This window comes from Pseudophryne corroboree, chromosome 3 (assembly GCF_028390025.1).
Source record: "Pseudophryne corroboree isolate aPseCor3 chromosome 3, aPseCor3.hap2, whole genome shotgun sequence".
In the NCBI taxonomy this organism is placed as follows: domain Eukaryota; kingdom Metazoa; phylum Chordata; class Amphibia; order Anura; family Myobatrachidae; genus Pseudophryne; species Pseudophryne corroboree.
This window is the reverse complement of record NC_086446.1, coordinates 327,627,928-327,649,769: the sequence shown is the minus strand read 5'-3', so window position 1 is coordinate 327,649,769 and position 21,842 is coordinate 327,627,928. Positions and strand designations below refer to the sequence as shown.

General features: G+C 47.0%; 1 protein-coding gene across 1 annotated transcript in view; it reads right to left on the bottom strand.

Moving 5' to 3' along the window:
- The window catches only part of TTPAL (alpha tocopherol transfer protein like), a 64,430-nt gene extending 51,494 nt beyond the window's left edge, over positions 1-12,936 (bottom strand). The window contains exon 1 of the mRNA XM_063959557.1: positions 12,639-12,936. The gene's annotated coding sequence lies outside the window, so the exon portion shown is untranslated. The remainder of the gene's footprint in view (positions 1-12,638) is intronic.
- Between the last annotated feature and the right edge of the window lie 8,906 nt (positions 12,937-21,842).

The window sequence follows — 21,842 nt, the reverse complement described above, 5'->3', positions numbered from 1 at the left end:
GGCACTCAATATGGATAGACGAGTATTGCTTTCTCAGAAACAAAAGAAAACTGGCAGTTCTCGATTACCATGGGTGAATCACTTTAACACCAAAAGTGGGGTAATTTCGAAAACTGCCAAATCATTATGGCCCATGATTCAATCTGATCATGATTTGAATCTGTCGGAGACATCTATCATGCCGACATACACGAGAGGCAAAAACCTGCGTGATTGGTTAGTGAAAACTGACATCACGGGGTTATCTTCTGCACAAAGCGAACAGAACATGTTTCTAGCTTTACGCAAGGGGTGCTTCAGGTGTCTAAACTGCACCACCTGTAGATCACTACTTACGGGGAATACTTTCAATCATCCCTTTAGTGGCAAGAAATACACTATCAATTTCAGAGTGACGTGCACGACCAAATACATTATTTATTTAATTAGTTGCCCCTGCGGACTCCATTATGTCGGCAAGACTGACTGCACACTAAGGGAAAGAATGGCCAACCATAAATTGGCCATTAGGAAGGCTATACTGAATGGCACTAGTGATCAACCAGTGGCACGGCATTTTGCCGTAGCAAGGCATAGTATAGCCTGTTTAAAGTATATCATCATTGATCACGTACCATCAAATATTAGAGGTGGAAATAGATCATTGCAGTTATTGCAACGAGAATCTAAGTGGATATATGAGCTCCAGACTTTGGCACCCAGGGGGTTGAATGAGAACTTAGGATTACATTGTTTCTTATGAATAAATGTGTGGTTCTTTTGTGGCGAGATGATATGTAATTTTATAGTAACCAGCTGCAACATGTGGTATCATGTTGCTCACATTTGATACATGCGCACATCATCTGTGTTTATGCTACATTTTGTGGAATGAAAACTGTTTTTAACTGTTTCTGTGTATGTTTTACATGTGTAAATGTCTATTTTTGTTTGGGAGCACAGTCACACCTGTTTTAACTATGCCCCGGGCAGGTAGGACGGCGGGATGACGTCACTAGTGGGCGTCAGAAACGCCAGGTCCACGCCGGGTCTCTCTGCACACTGGGAAGGGATAAAAGGTATGTGTTGTTTAATGTTTGTATAACCTGAAGACGGAGTAAATAAACTTCGAAACGTTGTTATTTTTGCAAACCTGCTGTTGTCTTGTTTATGACACCGGAGTGCCGCCGACAATACGCTATATATACATATATATATATACATACATACATACATACATACACACACACATATTTGTAATCACATTTGTATAGAGAAAGAGCGCGAGATTTATAGTGGACTTACCATTGTTAAATCTCTTTCTGTGAGGTACATTGGTTCCACAGGGAAAACATCAGGGTGTAGAGATGGATCTTGATCCAGGCACCAACAGGATAAAGCTTTAGAATGTCCCAGGATGCATTGGGGCCTTCTCTATAACCCCTCCTCCAGGCACTGTGAGCTCAGTTTTGTTGACCAGTCCAATGCAGGAGCAGGTAAAAGAGAAGGCAGATGTTAGTCACATAGAACCACATTCTCACGACAAGAGAAGGGACTAGCAGCTAATGCCATACAAGCCCACAGAAGCTAGGTGCGTCAGGGTGGCCGCCCTGTGGAATCAATGTACCTCGCAGAAAGAGACTTAATAATGGTAAGTCTACCATAAATCTCCTTTTCTGCAGCGGGGTACTTTGGTTTCCACAGGGAAAACATTGGGGATGTCCTAAAGCAGTTCGTCATGGGTGGGGACGCGCCGTAGCGGGTATAAGAACCCGGCGTCCAAAGGAAGCATCCTGGGAGGCGGAAGTATCAAAGGCATAGAACCTAATGAATGTGTTCACTGAGGACCACGAAGCCGCCTTGCACAATTTTTCAGCGGACGAGCCTCGGCGGGCCGCCCAAGAAGGTCCAACAGACTGAGTAGAATGAGCTTTAACAGCAGCAGGAGCTGCAAGACCAGCTTGTGCATATGCTTTTGCAATCACCATTCTAATCCATCTGGCCAATGTTTGCTTGTTTGCAGGCCAACCACGTTTGTGAAAAGCAAAAAGTACAAAAAGGGTGTCTGACCTCTTAATAGGGGCAGTCCTCTCCACGTAAATACGGAGAGCACTTACCACATCCAAAGACCGTTCTTTGGAGGACAAACCAAAAGAGATAAAAGCCGGAACCACAAACTCTTGGTTAAAATGGAAAGATGACACCACCTAAGGTAGATAACCAGGGCGAGTTCTAAGAACTGCCCGGTCACGGCGAAATACCAGAAAGGGTGGACGACAGGACAAAGCGCCTGAGTCCGACACCCTCCTGGCAGAGGCAATAGCCAGTAGGAACAGGACCTTGACCATAAGCCATTTAAGGTCATGTGACTCAAGAGGTTCAAATGGAGACTCTTGTAGGGCATTCAGGACAACAGACAGATCCCATGGAGCCACAGGAGGGACATAGGGAGGATGAATCCGTAAACACCCTGAGTGAAAGTATGAACGTCAGGAATAGATGCAATTTTTCTCTGAAACCACTCCGACAAGGCAGAGATATAAACCTTGAGGGAGGCCAGACGAAGGCCTAGTTGTAGAAAAGCCAGAAGTCTGGAAGTACTGAATTTGCAAGTATCGTAATTCTTGGCAGCACACCAGGTGAAGTAAGAATTCCAGACCCTGTAATAAATCCGCGCAGATGCCGGTTTGCGGGCCTTCAGCATAGTTTGAATAACCGCCTCGGAGAATTCTTTGGTCCTCAGGAGTGAAGCTTCAAGAGCGACGCCGTCAAAGCCAGTCTGGCCAGGTCCGGGTAGACACAAGGGCACTGAACGAGGAGGTCTGGGCGTTGAGGAAGTAGAAGAGGATGCTTTATCGATAGACCCTGTAGGTCTGAGAACCAATGCTGTCTTGGCCACGCTGGAGCGACTAGAAGTAGTATTCCTCCTTGTTTGAACTTCCGCAGTACCCTGCGCAAGAGTGACACTGGAGGGCATCCGAAAGCTCCATGGAATTGCCAGTGCGTCCATGAATGCTGCTTGGGGATCCCTGGTTCTTGATCCAAAGACCGGAACTTTGTGATTGTGTCGAGACGCCATCAGGTCTACATCTGGTAGGCCCCACTTGTCCACTAGGAGTTGACTGACTTCCTGATGAAGACTCCACTCTCCGGTGTGCACGTCCTGACGACTGAAGAAAACCGCTTCCCAGTTGAGGACTCCCCGAATGAACACTGGCAATATTGCCGGCAGATGGCGTTCCGCCCAACAAAGGATTTTTTACACTTCCATCATTGCCATGCGGCTTCGAGTGCTGCCTTGATGGTTTATCTACGCCACTTTGGTGGCGTTGTCTGACCATACTTGAACAGGCCTGTTCTGTATCAGAGGCAGGGCGAGAGACAAAGCATTGAACACTGCCCGCAATTCCAGAATGTTTATTTGGAGGAGTGATTCCTCCATGGTCCACCGACCCTGGAAAGAGTGTTGCTCCAACACCGCGCCCCAACCCCTCAGACTGGCATCCATAGTCAGTAGGACCCAGTTGGGTGATCCAGAAGGGACAGCCCCTGCTCAACTGCTGGTCCTGTAGCCACTAGGTCAGCGACAGACGTACCTCCGGAGTCAAGGAGATTATGTGAGACTTGATCCAATGAGATAGGCCGTCCCACTTGGAAAGGATTAACCTCTGCAGAGGGCGGGAATGAAATTTAGCGTACTCTACCATGTCGAACGCCGACACCATGAGGCCTAGTATTTGCATCACTGAGTGTATCAACACTCTCGGGCGAGATAGGAAGTATCTGATCCTGTCCTGAAGTTTCAGGACATTCCCTGGAGACAGAAACAGCCGTTGACTGTGTGTTTCCAGTAGTGCCCCGAGGTGCACCATGCTCCGAGCAGGGACCAGCGAGGACTTCTTCAAGCTGATGAGCCACAACGGCCATAACCTTGGTGAAGATCCGAGGGGTCGTGTCCAGTCCAAATGGCAGAGCCTGGAATTGATAGTGAAGGTTGCCAATAGCAAACTGCAGATATTGCTGATGCGATATGGCATTAGGTATATGCAGATAAGCATCTTGTATGTCCAGGGATACCATGTAATCTCCGGGTTCCATATTCAGTACAATTGAACACAGTGTTTCCATACGGAACTTGGACACTCTCACAAACTTGTTCAGTGATTTGAGGTTGAGTATAGGCCGGAAAGACCCATTGGGTTTCGGGACTAGAAACAGGGTTGAGTAGTATCCTCTGCCCCTCTGGGACATAAGTACCGGCACTACCACTCCTGTATCCAGGAGGGAACGCACAACCAGACGTAGAGCTTGCGCCTTCAGCAGATACGAAGGGATAACTGTTGTGCAGAACCGGCGAGGGGGGACGTCTCTTGAAAGAGACTGCGTACCCGTGAGAGACAACTTCTTGCACCCATGTGTCTAAAGTGATCTTTAACCAGACCTGGGTGAATCATAGAAGTCGGCCTCCCACCCTGGGGTCCCCCAGGGGGAGGCCCGCCCCATCATGCAGCAGGCTTGTCTTATTTAGAAGCAGACTGACGGGCGACCCAGGATTGTTTTGTCTTGGGCTTGGTGGTTTTGGGAGAGCGAGATTGTCCCGGGAATGCCTGACCTTTTGCTTTCCCTTGAGGCCGAAAGGAGCGAAAAGTGGTACCTCTTGCCTTCTGTGCAGAAGGATTAGTATTACGGGTGAAATGCAGTCTTAGCAGCCGCTACGTCTAACCAAAGACTGATTCAATTGCTGCAACTGGGTAGACAAATTATGCACCCAAGGCGGATTTACCATAGGGACAATATGTTACTGCAATGGCATAGGAGGTCCCATAGGAGGCGTAAGGTGTGTCACAAGTGTATTGAGCATAGATGAGAACGCCGTCCAAGGTGGCTCCTGATTGGTTACTGGAACTGCGGACTGACTGGGAGATGTATGGCACATATTACACAGACCATCATACACAGCTTCCCCCTCAGGCAAATCCCTGGTGCATGCACTGCATGATACAGGAGCGTCCGTGGATTTCCCGCCCTTTGTGTTAGACATTTTAGTGAATGTAACCGCAGAGCGTATGAGTACGATACAGCCAGACAGAGTACACTACCTGCGAATAAATCCCCTAGTATGTGACAGCGTACACAGTACACAACACCAGCGTCTTAATCCGGTACTATGTGACTACGCACACAGTACACAACACCAGCGAATAAATCCGGTAGTATGTGACCGAGTACACAATAGAATACACTTGACGGTAAATATTGTGTAGCACTATATAGGAGACCCTGATGCACCTAGTCCCCTATAGTACAAAATACAGTGATCGATATAACCGTGATACACTGAAAGTGAAATCCACACAGCAGATACAGGCACACACAGTCACAATGCAGATAATTATTTTAGTAAGACAATAAAACTGCACCGGACTAGTGTGTGTGTGTGTGTGTGTGTGTGTGTGTGTGAAGTCCTCATGCTAGGACGAAACGCGTTGGAACAGGGACTTGATGCTTACCCCTTGGACTTCCCACTTACGGACAGATAAGCTGTTTTTTAATTTCATTCCTGTACGTTTGATACCTGCTATTACAGATAGAGAATCTGCCTGAATACCCCTTTTTTATGGTTTTTCCATATGCGGACAGATAAGCTGTTTATAATTTTTTATTCTGTACGTGCGCTACCTACATTTATGATCAGACGAGCTGTTTCTTAATTGTTTTTACCTGCCACCTGCGTTTGTGGCAGGATTGTTGTCTAATAAATTGTTACTGTTTTTACTGTTTTTATTACATCAAATTATTGGAACCGGCAAAGTTCCTAATGCTTGTACCTTTGCAAAACGTTTGAAAACAGTACACACTATGTTGCTTTTATCTCTCTTTTACTTCTGAGAATCATCAGGCTGAAAGTTTTATGAGCTAAGTTATCTTTTATATATAAATTTCCACACTAACACTATTAGGCGCTCTTATTTACTTCATATATATATATATATATATATATATATATATATATATATATACATACATATACATACACACACACACACACATACATATACACACACACACACACACAATGCACGGCCTGAGACCAGATGTATATACCAGAGTACTCGTACAATATACTCTGGCACAGGTACACTAATGCTGTTTTACAGGCAGATTTACAGTGAGACCTTGCCCTGCAGTTCCGGAGACCAGTCGCAGCTAATTCTAGAAGATGGCGCCCAGCGTCTCAGTCAGGGAGTGAGGGAGAGCGTGAGGCAGCTCCAGGGCAGGAACACCAGCAATAGATGGCGCCCAGAGCTGGGGGAGGGGCTAGAAGTCCTCACCACCTGGTACTATGGAGTCTTAATAAAGTGGATATTAATATATCCGACCTGTACTCCTATGCCCTGGTGAATATAGTGGGGCCCCTGCTCTGTTACAGTGTCCACGCCAGCATCGCAGTCAATCTCCTTAGACTGCGACCGGAACGCGATTTAATGGCGGGTCCCGTCTGGGGGATCCTCTTACCTCCTCCCTTCTGTAGCAGCCACAAGAAACAGGAGAGCGCCTGCGACCGTGTGCCTAGAGCCGCAAGGACCAAGGAACAGAGCCAGCGGGAGTATGCGACGCCGCTTGGGAGAATGTCACTCTGCTGCGTCCGTTGAAGTCTTCTAAAAGCTTTTACAGGGCTGCCCAGTGCAGCCCCCCTGGTAAGTGACCTGCTTCTGCAGGCACTAACTCGAAACTGAGCTCACAGTGCCTGGAGGCGGGGTTATAGAGGACCCAATGCATCCTGGGACAGTCTAAAGCTTTAGCCTGTTGGTGCCTGGATCAGGATCCATGTCTAAACCCCGATGTTTCCCTGTTGAAACCAATGTACCCCGCTGCAGAAATATTATATAAGAACACTCCATACACACATATTCAGGGTGATTCAAAAGTTGCAGTACACCCCTTTGTTCAAAAAACTGTGCAGGAAAACTGAATACTCCAGTAAGGTATGGGTGAGGTGGGCTATCTTTTAGGGAATGTACCGAACATGGGCGCCATCTTGAAATTGGCCATCTTGAATCTAAGTCAGTTTTTTCAAATGGAAAGGGGGTCGCGTAAAATGTCACACCCATTGTAAGTTTAAGTAACAATTCATTTATCATAATACTTAGCACACATTCTCTGCAGGAAGACTTGCTTAGCACACAGGGCTAGGTGTACTACAGTGGCACTTATCGTATCGCTATAGCTCTTCCTGCTTTGCCTCTTACCAAGACGAAGCAATACCAATGAGATGTGTTAACATCTTGTCGCCGTTGTGTGATCCGGTGATCACTGCCAGGCCCGCAGCAATCAGCCTAGTGCTGATGTGAGGGTCTCACCTCCTGTCAGCCGTGTGTATATACGAGATCTTGCAACATCTCCAGTGTGCAAAAAAACCCACAATATTACAGCGCACAGGAATTGCATAAATTCAATTTATTTAAAATGTAATAGAAGGATTATATATTTATAATCTTCTTCAAAAAATATATGTATATAAACAACAATGGATCACACCACCGGCCGGTAATATTTCCACACTTAAAAAATTACAAACCATAAGCTATACATCATAAATCTGAAGCCAAGAGTGTAACAAAAGGAGGAGCTCTAGTTCGGCATATTATGCTACTTTGTAGCTTCTTTACAATATGTATCAGCAATGTTGCTTTTTAATCTCTATTAGTTTCCCATGAGCTATTTCTAAATGTTACACTCGCTGCTCTATAAGAATCTGAAAGCTTAATTAAAATATAATAATTTATCCTAATTAAGGAGCCACAGAAAAAAATCAATTATTGCAGATGTTAAATAAACATTCCTTATAGAGACGGTGTCCACCAAAGAGGATATATGAATCTCAACTGTAATGTTGTAGGTAATTAAAATTTGTATTTGTGTTTTATACATATATTTTTTGAAGAAGATTATAAATAAATCTATAATCCTTCTATTACGTTTTAAATAAATTGAATTTATGCAATTCCTGTGCGCTGTAATATTATTGTTTTTTTTTTAGCTTTTTCTGTATTGTAGGGTTGAGTAACCTCTATTTACTAGCTGCGCAGAAATTGTGTTTGTTAAGCGCTGGGTCAATTTGTATACATCTCCAGTGTGCAGCCCAGACCCAGAGAAGCCGCCGCAGGTTAGCACACATATCGGCATGTAACATTTGCCAATATGTAAAAAAACGATCTGCAGCAAAGGTATGCTTATCTTTTAATACATCTGAATGATATTCTGCTGCCATACAATAGTATGGTGAAATAGTTAGATGATAACATAGGGGAAAAAAGGTGATTTTTCCCTATGTTATCTCGTATCGCAGGCAAAGAATCCCGGCACAGCATGGCGTTCATGGGAGCATGCGTATGCATGCGCCTGCTACAGAAAGCATAAATAGCTCTGCAGTCGCAGGCAGCGGGATTAAGACGCTCCTGCTGCCGTACATATGGAGGGTAGTGATCAGCATTGTATGGGCATGGGTAACCGGCCGGTATGCTCCCACTACCTGTAGTTACACGTGTGTTTCCGCGGTGGCAGTTGCGGGTGTGTGTGTACACACGCACCCAAGAATAGTAGCAGAACAAAGTACTGCTACAGGTATGAATTACAGCGATCGCGGCCATGCCATGCTGCCCTTTTTAGCAAAGATGTACGAGGACACATCAGTACATGCAGAGGTTAGTGTCAAATAGCGCTGGATATAGCACATATGACGCTTACCACCTCTTCTGACATCTCCCCCTCTGTCACTGTAGAGGGACTTTTTGAACAAACTGTCTGGAAGATATTTAATTCTTAAGGCCCCTACACATTTAGCGATCCGCTGTCGAGCTGCCCGACAGCGTATACGGCTTATAAGTTTCTTCACTCCCCCCGTCACCCGGCTCCATAGCAGTGCATGCTAATATGGACAGTCTTGTCCATATTGGCCTGCATGCATAAGCGACTGAGCATCAACGATGAACGAGCGCGGGGCTGCGCATCCTTCATCGTTGGTTCCTACACACTAAATGATATGAACGCGTTCTTGTTCATTAATGAACGAGAACATTCATATCGTTTATTAAAATCTATTAGTGTGTAGGGCCCTTTACTAAACTTTTTTTTTTTTGATGGGTGAAACACAACAGAGCATTACATTTGTTGAAGCTAGATTTCTCAGAGAGCAATTACAAAGTGATGTTTTCCTGCAGACAAACACAGTCGTTCTGATCAAACAGTATGGAATGAGTCATACAGCACATACTGCAGAAAGCACTGTGGGGGGGTTAACCAATAGCAGCCATGAGCTCACTATTTCATAATATAGAGCAAGTAGCACAATATGCTATAACCCACAGCAACTAGACCTTTTATCAGTACACTGCAAGTCATACTAATGGGCACTATCTGCTTAGTAGCAGAGCTCCAACTTGTGGGGGTTATATAACAGAGCTAATAAAGACCTCCACAAACATATATGTAAAAGTTGTCAGCATGTGAAATGTTTAACATTTTCATTTGCTGTGAAGCAAATTGCAAACATATCAACCAAATGAGACAAAAAAATAAGCTGAAAAGAGAATGAACGCATTGTGTGGTGGACTGAAGACAAAACATCACACAATTGTACACATAAGCCCCATACACAATAGGCGATGACACTGGACGATATGAACGAAGACAAATCTTTTTTGAAAGATCTATTGTTCATGTTGTCCAGTGTATATACCAGAACGATGAGCTGCTTGTTGTCGTTCATTTATAGTCTACTGAACCTGCAGCTCAATTTTGACTATATCGTTGAGCTGCATGTTCGGGGAATGCAGGGGATGACGTCACTGAACTATGTCGTTCAACGATATCGTTCAGTGGGTATGCGCTATACCGTTGAATGATATATCGTTCAACAACATAGGGCGATATTCAATTGTTATATCGTGCCCGATACCCCACCTAAAGTGACGGGAGATTGCGGAGCGATATTCAATTGTCCCCCGTTTTCGCGACCATAGCAGCCAGGTTTAGACGAGTAAAGTGGCTAAACCCGACTAAACTATTAGGTGTGACGTGGAAAGTCCCATTTGGGTCACTTTTTGCGCATTTTTTCTCGCCAACCTCAAGGGTTAGCGAGATGAAAGGTTGATATCGAACCCGTTGGCAACATTTGAATAGCTGCCGGTGGGCGTGATTGGTGGGACATTTGAATTCCGCCCATAGTGCTAAACACTCATCAGGGGAACTCGACCAGTGTGTATGGGGCTATATCTTCATAACGTCTTATTTTTATTTTTTTACTTTTTTAAGTCTACATAAAGTAAGTAAATTTTTTGTCACAGGAGAATAAGCTGGGTACACACTGGGGCGACTTGTCCCTCGACCCCACCCCCACCCCACGCAGCCAATTCAGGTAAGCATATACAGTAAACCTACCAATCGGCTGCTCAATAGGTCATCCTGGCGTCACAACTGGGCTGCGCCAACCCACTAGCTACATATCATCCGTTAGGACTTGGTGAAAACTAGATGATTGCTAATTATGCCCAGGTATGTAAAAATATGGGATGCAATTGATATGCTGGCGGTTGGGGTCCCGGAGATCAGGATACAGACGCTGGAATCCTGACCGCTGACAATAAAATACAGGTTCTTCACAGCTGTAGATCACATTTATAATACACACCTCTTGTAACAATGCAAGCAAACACCCATAATTATATAAAGTTGTAACAGGTATAAACAGTAGAAGTCTAATCCTATCTGAATGCACACTGTTAGCACAGTGGAAAGAATTTCCTTTATAAAATGCAACTTCCCTTACTAAAAAATAAAAAAACAAGTTGCTTTTTAGAATTGCAAAAGCCAACCTCAAAAATGCTCTTGGATCAATTGAGCAGGCTCAATTGATCCAAGAGCATTTTCAGAAGAAAGCATATTTTACGTTCTGTCTCTATGAAGAAATTAATGTAGATGCACCTGTCACCTCCCTACCTGCTCCCTGTCATATTTTTGGGACCACTCCTGTTAAAGCCTACCTTCAACGATAGCATACCTATTCCCTTTCCATATGGCATGCCCACAAGTTGCTGCTGTGTGTTAGGATTGCCATGGGATGCGGTTAAGATACTGGCTGTCTGGATCCAGGTACCCAGGGGGGTTAGGGTTAGGCTGCCAGGGGGGGTTAGGGTTAGGCTGCCAGGGAAGGTTAGGTTTAGGCACCGCGTCCCCTCTCAGCTACGGATAAGGTGTCTTACTCTGCTCCGCTTGGCACAGGTTACCATTCTGAATTGTAGTCCAAGTGTATGGTAAAGTATGAAAAATGGTGAAACAAAAATAATAATAAATAACGTATGTCGACCATATACTGTGCTGACCATTGCCATGTTGACTTTCACAAACTGTCAACCTTTTGACCATGTCAACCATATGCATGTCTACCATTTGGTGTCGACCTATTAACTGTCAGCCTATTATTTGGATACTTGGAATAATGTAGGTGGTGCAGTGCTTTGCAGTAACATTATTCATGTCACAGCTAACTGGTCTCTTGATATATGTACTGTATTACATAGATCTACTCTGTACGGTGGATTACTGCATACTGGACTATGGAGGTCATTCAGACCTGATCGCTGGGCTACAACTTTTGCTGTCCTGCGTTCAGATAGTCGCCGCCCACAGTGAGAGTGTATTTTCGTCGTACAAGTGTGCGATCCTATGTGTAGCTGAGCTGCTAAAATCCAGTGTGTGCAGTCTGTGCGCAGCCCAGGACTTACTCCTCCAGTGCGATCACAACAGGCTGATCAGGGCCGGAGCGGACGTCACACACCCTCCCTGAAAACGGTTGGGCACACCTGCGTGTTCCCAAACACTCCCAGTAAACGGTCAGTTACCACCCACAAACGGTCTCTTCCTGGCAATCAACTTGTTAACGCCCGTGGGAACGGATTTTTCACACCATCCTGTCACTGACCGGCGATACCCATTGTTGTTGTACGACGCACGTACGCATTGCGGTGTATACGCATGTGCTGTTAAGACCTGATCGCCCGCTGTGCGAAAGCGCACAGCAGCAATCAGATCTGAATCATCCCCAATGTGTAGGAGGCAATGGCTCTGACACCAGTCTTCCTTCATTACTCTATCCGTGTGTGGCTTACATGGGCAGGTGTCAAAACTTTGGGAATGGCGAATGTAAGGACAAAACATTGTCTTGTATAGTTATTAGCAATTATATACATTATGTGTACAGCCATGCATTTGCAGCAGAGATACACAGTGTATACACTGCCGGTGTGGTTAATACAAGCTGCAATATATTTTGGCACACAGGCATGAAATAATTATAGAGAGCACTGTCCTCACACCCACCCCTACCCAGTTGCCTCCTAATGTACTCAGACGTAGGTGATCATATCTGGTCGCACAGCTCTACAGAAGCACAGTATACAATGTTACATGCCATGTACTGTACAGAGAAATAGCATACAGTATGCCTGGTGTGTGTGCTGTTCTAGCTAATATCTACATGTGGAGGAATGATAGTGGGCATGCATAGGGCATTTATCATGATGAGATGCGGCAGAAGCTGGCAGAGGGACACACACGGTGTAACACTACATGTGCAGTAAGAAATAATAATGTATAGTTACCAGTGGTAGATCGCGGAGGGCGTCGCTGGGAATGCGCTATGCTGCAGCATCAGGCGGAACAGGTCTCCCCTTCCTCAGCACCACCGGGCCAGCGTCTCCCTGACCAGGCGGCTCCCTCACCTGCGCGCTCATTCCATAGGCTCCCGGGAATCACGTGCACCCGACCAGCGACCGCCTCCCACCTGTCCTGGACAGCAGCTCTGCCTCCAACCCTTCTCAACTACTGGAAGCGACTTCTGGCAACAGGGGCGCGCTCAGCGCAACAACGTCACATACGTGCGCGCACCCGACTACTGCGTTCCAGCCGGAGTCTAGTACTAGGGATGGGATATTGAAAGAAAACAGGTTAAATCATGTTTTTTTTCAACATTGGTTGCAAAACATTGTTTCTCTAACGTCCTAAGTGGATGCTGGGGACTCCGTAAGGACCATGGGGAATAGCGGCTCCGCAGGAGACTGGGCACAAAAGTAAAAGCTTTAGGACTACCTGGTGTGCACTGGCTCCTCCCCCTATGACCCTCCTCCAAGCCTCAGTTAGATTTTTGTGCCCGAACGAGAAGGGTGCACACTAGGTGGCTCTCCTGAGCTGCTTAGTGAAAAGTTTAGTTTTAGGTTTTTTATTTTCAGTGAGACCTGCTGGCAACAGGCTCACTGCATCGAGGGACTAAGGGGAGAAGAAGCGAACTCACCTGCGTGCAGAGTGGATTGGGCTTCTTAGGCTACTGGACATTAGCTCCAGAGGGACGATCACAGGCCCAGCCATGGATGGGTCCCAGAGCCGCGCCGCCGGCCCCCTTACAGAGCCAGAAGACAGAAGAGGTCCGGAAAATCGTCGGCAGAAGACGTCCTGTCTTCACCAAGGTAGCGCACAGCACTGCAGCTGTGCGCCATTGCTCTCAGCACACTTCACACTCCGGTCACTGAGGGTGCAGGGCGCTGGGGGGGGGGGCGCCCTGAGACGCAATAAAACACCTTGGATGGCAAAAAATGCATCACATATAGCTCCTGGGCTATATGGATGAATTTAACCCCTGCCAAAATACATAGAAAAACGGGAGATAAGGCCGCCGATAAGGGGGCGGAGCCTATCTCCTCAGCACACTGGCGCCATTTTCCCTCACAGCTCCGTTGGAGGGAAGCTCCCTGGTTCTCCCCTGCAGTCACTACACTACAGAAAGGGTTAAAAAAGAGAGGGGGGGCACTAATTACGCGCAGTATTAAAGATACAGCAGCTATAAGGGGAAAAACACTGATATAAGGTTATCCCTGTATATATATAGCGCTCTGGTGTGTGCTGGCAAACTCTCCCTCTGTCTCCCCAAAGGGCTAGTGGGGTCCTGTCCTCTATCAGAGCATTCCCTGTGTGTGTGCTGTATGTCGGTACGTTTGTGTCGACATGTATGAGGAGAAAAATGATGTGGAGACGGAGCAGATTGCCTGTAATAGTGATGTCACCCCCTAGGGGGTCGACACCTGAGTGGATGAACTGTTGGAAGGAATTACGTAACAGTGTCAGCTCTGTATAAAAGACAGTGTTTGACATGAGACAGCCGGCTACTCAGCTTGTGCCTGTCCAGACGTCTCATAGGCCGTCAGGGGCTCTAAAGCGCCCGTTACCTCAGATGGCAGATATAAACGCCGACACGGATACTGACTCCAGTGTCGACGGTGAAGAGACAAATGTGACTTCCAGTAGGGCCACACGTTACATGATTGAGGCAATGAAAAATGTTTTACACATTTCTGATAATACGAGTACCACCAAAAAGGGGTATTATGTTCGGTGAGGAAAAACTACCTGTAGTTTTCCTGAATCTGAGAAATTAAATGAGGTGTGTGATGATGCGTGGTTTTCCCCCGATAACAACTGATAATTTCTAAAATGTTATTGGCATTATATCCTTTCCCGCCAGAGGTTAGGGTGCATTGGGAAACACCCCCTAGGGTGGATAAAGCGCTCACACGCTTGTAAGAACAAGGGCTCTACCCTCTCCTGAGATGGCCGCCCTTAAGGATCCTGCTGATAGAAAGCAGGAGGGTATCCTAAAAGGTATTTACACACATACTGGTGTTATACTGCGACCAGCAATCGCCTCAGCCTGGATGTGCAGTGCTGGGTTGGCGTGGTCGGATTCCCTGACTGAAAATATTGATACCCTAGATAGGGACAGTATATTATTGCCTATAGAGCATTTAAAAGATGCATTTCTATATATTCGTGATGCACAGCGGAATATTTGCCGACTGGCATCAAGTCTAAGTGCGTCGTCCATTTCTACCAGTAGAGGGTTATGGACACGACAGTGGTCAGGTGATGCGGATTCCAAACGGCATTTGGAAGTATTGCCTTATTAAGGGGAGGAGTTATTTGGGGTCGGTCTTTCAGACCTGGTGGCCACGGCAACAGCTGGGAAATCCACGTTTGTACCCCAGGTCGCCTCTCAACATGAGAAGACGCCGTTTTATCAGGCGCAGTCTTTTCGTGGGCAAGCGGGCAAAAGGTTCCTCATTTCTGCCCCGTGACAGAGGGAGAGGAAAAAGGCTGCAGAAATCAGCCAGTTCCCAGGAACAGAAACCCTCTCCCGCCTCTGCCAAGCCCTCAGTATGACGCTGGGGCTTTACAAGCAGAATCAGGCACGGTGGGGGCCCGTCTCAATGAATTTCAGCGCGCAGTGGGCTCACTCGCAAGTAGACCCCTGGATCCTTCAGGTGATATCTCAGGGGTACAAATTGGAATTCGAGACGTCTCCCCCTCGCCGTTTCCTAAAGTCGGCTTTACCGATGTCTCCTTCTGACAGGGAGACAGTTTTGGAAGCCATTCACAAGCTGTATTCCCAGCAGGTGATAATCAAGGTACCCCTCCTGCAACAGGGAACGGGGTATTATTCCACACTGTTGTGGTACCGAAGCCGGACGGCTCGGTGAGACCGATTCTAAATCTAAAATCTTTGAACACTTACATACAGAGGTTCAAATTCAAGATTGAGTCACTCAGAGCAGTGATTGCGAACCTGGAAGAAGAGGACTACATGATGTCTCGGGACATCAAGGATGCTTACCTTCATGTCCAAATTTACCCTTCTCACCAAGGGTTCCTCAGGTTTATGGTACAGAACTGTCACTATCAGTTTCAGACGCTGCCGTATGGATGGTCCACGGCACCCCGGGTCTTTACCAAGGTAATGGCCGAAATGATGATACTCCTTCGAAGGAAGGGAATTTTAGTTATCCCTTACTTGGACGATTCCCTGATAAGGGTAAGATCCAGGGAACAGTTGGAGGTCGGTGTAGCACTATCTCAGGTAGTGTTGCGGCAGCACGATTGAATTCTCAATATTCCAAAATCGCAGCTGATTCCGACGACTCGTCTTCTGTTCTTAGGGATGATCCTGGACACAGTTCAGAAAAAGGTGTTTCTCCCGGAGGAGAAAGTCAGGGAGTTATCCGAGCTAGTCGGGAACCTCCTATAACCGAGCCAAGTCTCAGTACATCAATGAGATGGTTCTGGGAAAAATGGTGGCTTCCTATGAAGCAATCCCATGCGGCAGATTCCACGCAAGAACTTTCCAGTGGGACCTGCTGGACAAATGGTCCGGGTCGCATCTTCAGATGCATCAGCGGATAACCCTGTCACCAAGCACAAGGGTGTCTCTCCTGTGGTGGTTGCAGAGTGCTCATCTTCTAGAGGGCCGCACATTCAGGACTGGGTCCTGGTGACCACGGATGCCAGCCTGCGAGGCTGGGGAGCAGTCACACAGGGAAGGAATTTCCAGAGCTTATGGTCAAGCCTGGAGACATCACTTCACATAAATATCCTGAAGCTAAGGGCCATTTACAATGCTCTAAGCTCAGCAAGACCTCTGCTTCAAGGTCACCCGGAGTTGATCCATTCGGACAACATCACGGCAGTCACCCACGTAAACAGACAGGGTGACACAAGAAGCAGAAGGGCAATGGCAGAAGCTGCAAGGATTCTTCGCTGGGCGGAAAATCATGTGATAGCACTGTCAGCAGTATTCATTCCGGGAGTGGACGACCTCCACCCGGGAGAGTGGGGACTTCACCCAGAAGTCTTCCACATGTTTATAAAAATCGACAAGTATTGCGCCAGGTCAAGGGACCCTCAGGCAATAGCTGTAGACGCTCTGGTAACACAGTGGGTGTACCAGTCAGTGTATGTGTTCCCTCCTCTGCCTCTCATAACCAAGGTACTGAGAATTATAAGATGGAGAGGAGTAAGCACTATATTCGTGGCTCCGGATTGGCCAAGAAGGACTTGGTAACCGGAACTTCAAGAGATGCTCACAGAGGATCCGTGGCCTCTACCTCTAAGAAGGGACCTGCTCCGGCAAGGACCCTGTCTGTTCCAAGACTTACCGCGGCTGCGTTTAACGGCAGGGCGGTTGAACGCCGGATCCTGAAGGAAAAAGGCATTCCGGATGAAGTCATCCCTATCCTGATCAAAGCCAGGAAAGATATAACCGCAAAACATTATCACCGCATTTGGCGAAAATATGTTGCGTGGTGCGAGGCCAGTAAGGCCCCGACGGAGGAATTTTCAACTAGGTCGATTCCTACATTTCCTGCAAACAGGAGTGTCTATGGGCCTGAAATGGAGGTCCATTAAGGTTCAAATTTCGGCCCTGTCAATTTTCTTCCAAAAAGAACTAGCTTCAGTCCCTGAAGTTCAGACGTTTGTGAAAGGGGTACTGTATATACAGCCTCCTTTTGTGCCTCCAGTGGCACCTTGGGATCTAAATGTAGTTTTTGGGTTCCAAAAGTCACATTGGTTTGAACCACTTAAATATGTGGAGTTAAAATATCTCACATGGAAAGTGGTCATGCTGTTGGCCCTGGCCTGGGCCAGGTGCGTGTCAGAATTGGCGGCTTTATCCTGTAAAAGCCTTCATCTGATTTTCCATTCGGACAGGGCGGAATTGAGGACTTGTCCTCAGTTTCTCCCTAAGGTGGTTTTCAGCGTTTCACCTGAATCAACCTATTGTGGTGCCTGCGGCTACTAGGGACTTGGAGGACTCCAAGTTGCTGGATGTTGTCAGAGTCCTGGAAATATAGGTTTCCAGGACGGCTGGAGTCAGAAAATCTGACTCGTTGTTTATTCTGTATGAACCCAACAAGCTGGGTGCTCCTGCTTCTAAGCAGACTATTGCTCGTTGGATTTGTAGTACAATTCAGCTTGCACATTCTGTGGCAGGCCTGCCACAGCCAAAATCTGTAAAAGCCCATTCCACAAGGAAGGTGGGCTCATCTTGGGCGGCTGCCCGAGGGGTCTCGGCTTTACAACTTTGCCGAGCAGCTACTTGGTCAGGAGCAAATACGTTTGTAAAATTCTACAAATTTGATACCCTGGCTGAGGAGGACCTGGAGTTCTCTCATTTGGTGCTGCAGAGTCATCCGCACTCTCCCGCCCGTTTGGGAGCTTTGGTATAATCCCCATGGTCCTTACGGAGTCCCCAGCATCCACTTAGGACGTTAGAGAAAATAAGAATTTACTTACCGATAATTCTATTTCTCGTAGTCCGTAGTGGATGCTGGGCGCCCATCCCAAGTGCGGATTGTCTGCAATACTGGTACATAGTTATTGTTACCAAAAAATCGGGTTATTATTATTGTGAGCCATCTTTTCAGAGGCTCCTCTGTTATCATGCTGTTAACTGGGTTCAGATCACAGGTTGTACGGTATGATTGGTGTGGCTGGTATGAGTCTTACCCGGGATTCAAAATCCTTCCTTATTGTGTACGCTCGTCCGGGCACAGTATCCTAACTGAGGCTTGGAGGAGGGTCATAGGGGGAGGAGCCAGTGCACACCAGGTAGTCCTAAAGCTTTTACTTTTGTGCCCAGTCTCCTGCGGAGCCGCTATTCCCCATGGTCCTTACGGAGTCCCCAGCATCCACTACGGACTACGAGAAATAGAATTATCGGTAAGTAAATTCTTATTTTAGACCTAAACGTTGGTACTGTGAGACTGATGTTAAGTAATGTTAACCGATGTTTATTTATTTATTTATTTAATTTTTATGAACTAGATATGTGAGCATGTAATACATTAATAAACCCTTTAAATGATAAATCATCCTTCTTTCTCTGACGTCCTAGTGGATGCTGGGAACTCCGAAAGGACCATGGGGAATAGCGGGCTCCGAAGGAGGCTGGGCACTCTAGAAAGATTTATGACTACCTGGTGTGCACTGGCTCCTCCCACTATGACCCTCCTCCAAGCCTCAGTTAGATCTTGTGCCCGGCCGAGGTTGAATGCACACTAGGGGCTCTCCTGAGCCTCTAGAAAGAAAGTATAAAATTAGGTTTTTTATTTTCAGTGAGACCTGCTGGCAACAGGCTCACTGCAGCGAGGGACTAAGGGGAGAAGAAGCGAACTCGCCTGCTTGCAGCCGGATTGGGCTTCTTAGGCTACTGGACACCATTAGCTCCAGAGGGATCGACCGCAGGCCCAGTCCTTGGTGTTCGGTCACGGAGCCGCGCCGCCGTCCCCCTTACAGAGCCAGAAGCAAGAAGAGGTCCGGAAAATCGGCGGCAGAAGACATCAGTCTCCACCAAGGTAGCGCACAGCACTGCAGCTGTGCGCCATTGCTCCTCATGCACACTTCACACTCCGGTCACTGAGGGTGCAGGGCGCTTGGGGGGGGCGCCCTGAGCAGCAATAAAAACACCTTGGCTGGCAAAAATACCACAATATATAACCCCAGAGGCTATATATGTGGTAAATACCCCTGCCAGAATCCAGAAAAAAGCGGGAGAATAGGCCGCGGAAAAGGGGCGGAGCTATCTCCCTCAGACACACTGGCACCATTTTCTCTTCACAGTGCAGCTGGAAGAAAGCTCCCCAGGCTCTCCCCTGTAGTTTTCAGGCTCAAAGGGTTAAAAAGAGAGGCGGGGCACTAAATTTAGGCGCAATATTGTATATACAAGCAGCTATTGGGGAAAATTCACTCAGTTATAGTGTTAATCCCCACATTATATAGCGCTCTGGTGTGTGCTGGCATACTCTCTCTCTGTCTCCCCAAAGGGCTTTGTGGGGTCCTGTCCTCAGTCAGAGCATTCCCTGTGTGTGTGCAGTGTGTCGGTACAGCTGTGTCGACATGTTTGAGGAGGAGGCTTATATAGTGACGGAGCAGATGCCGATAAATGTGATGTCGCCCCCTGTGGGGCCGACACCAGAGTGGATGGTTAGGTGAAAGGTATTAACCGACAGTGTCAACTCCTTACATAAAAGGGTGGATGACGTAACAGCTGTGGGACAGCCGGCTTCTCAGCCCGCGCCTGCCCAGGCGTCTCAAAGGCCATCAGGGGCTCAAAAACGCCCGCTCATTCAGATGGCAGACACAGATGTCGACACGGAGTCTGACTCCAGTGTCGACAAGGTTGAGACATATACACAATCCACTAGGAACATCCGTGACTTGATCCCGGCAATAAAAAATGTGTTACACATTTCTGACATTAACCTCTAAAAATGGGTTTTTATGTTTGGGGAGAAAAAGCAGGCAGTGTTTTGTTCCCCCATCAGATGAATGAATGAAGTGTGTGAGAAGCGTGGGTTCCCCCTGATAAGAAACTGGTCATTTCAAAAAAGTTACTGATGGCGTACCTTTTCCCGCCAGAGGATAAGTTACGCTGGGAGATATCCCCTAGGGTGGATAAGGCGCTCACACGGTTGTCAAAATAGGTGGCACTGCCGTTTTAGGAACGGCCACTTTGAAGGTACCTGTTGATAAAAAGCAGGAGGCTATCCTGAAGTCTGTTTTTACACACTCAGGTACTAGACTGAAACCTGCAGAGCGTGCTGCTGCAGCGTGGTCGGTGACCCTGTCAAACATACTAGTTTGCTAACATGAGAACATATTAAAGACGTCGTCTTATATATGAGGGATGCACAGAGGGATATTTTGCCGGCTGGCATCCAAAATGAATGTAATGTCCATTCTGTCAGGAGGGTATTAGAGAACTGTCACTGGACAGGTGATGCTGACTTTAAAAGGCGCATAGAGATTCTGCCTTATAAGGGTGAGGAATTATTTGGGGAGGGTCTCTGGGACCTCGTATCCGCAGCAACAGCTGGGAAGAAATATTTTTACCTCAGTTTTCCTCACAGACTAAGAAAGCACTGTATTATCAGGTACAGTCCTTTCGGCTTCAGAAAAGCAAGCGGGTCAAAGGCGCTTCCTTTCTGTACAGAGACAAGGGAAGAGGGAAAAAGCTGCACCAGTCAGCCTGTTCCCAGAATCATAATTCTTCTCTCGCTTCCTCTGAGTCCACAGCATGACGCGGGGGCTCCACAGGTGTAGCCAGGTACGGTGGGGGGCCGTCTCAAAAATGTCAGCGATCAGTGGGCTCGCTCACAGGTGGATCCCTGTTTCATTCAAGTAGTATTTCAAGGGTACAAGCTGGAATTCGAGATGTCTTCCCCCCGCCGTTTCCTCAAATATGCCTTGCCGACAACTCCCTCAGGCAAGGAGGCTGTGCTAGAGGCAGTTAATAAGCTGTATTCCCATCAGGTAATACTTAAGGTGCCCCTACTTCAACAAGGACGGGGTTACTATTCCACACGGTTTGTGGTACCGAAACCGCATGGTTCGGTGTGACCCTTTTTTATATTTAAAATCCTTGAACACATACATAAAAAAATTCAAGTTCAAGATGGAATCGCTCAGGGCGGTTATTGCAAGCCTGTACGAGGGGGATTACATGGTATCCCGGGACATCAAGGATGCTTACCTGCATGTCCCCATTTACTATCCTCGCCAGGAGTACCTCAGATTTGTGGTACAGGATTACCATTACCAAGTCCAGACTCTGCCGTTTGGACTGTACATGGCATCGAGGGTGTTACCAAGGTAATGGCCGGAATGATGATACTCCTTCGAAAAAGGGGAGTTTTTAATGATCCCGTACTTGGACAATCTCCTTATAAGGGCGAGGTCCAAGGAGCAGTTGCTAGTCGGGGTAGCACTATTTTGGAAAGTGCTACAACAGCACGGTTGGATTCTAAACAGTCCAAAGACACAGCTGTTTCCTACGACACGTCTACTGTTCCTGGGGATGGTTCTGGACACAGACCAGAAATAAGTGTTTCTCCCGGAGGAGAAAGCCAAGGAGCTGTCATCTCTAGTCAGAGACCTCCTGAAGCCAAAACAGTTATCGGTGCATCATTGCACGCGAGTCCTGG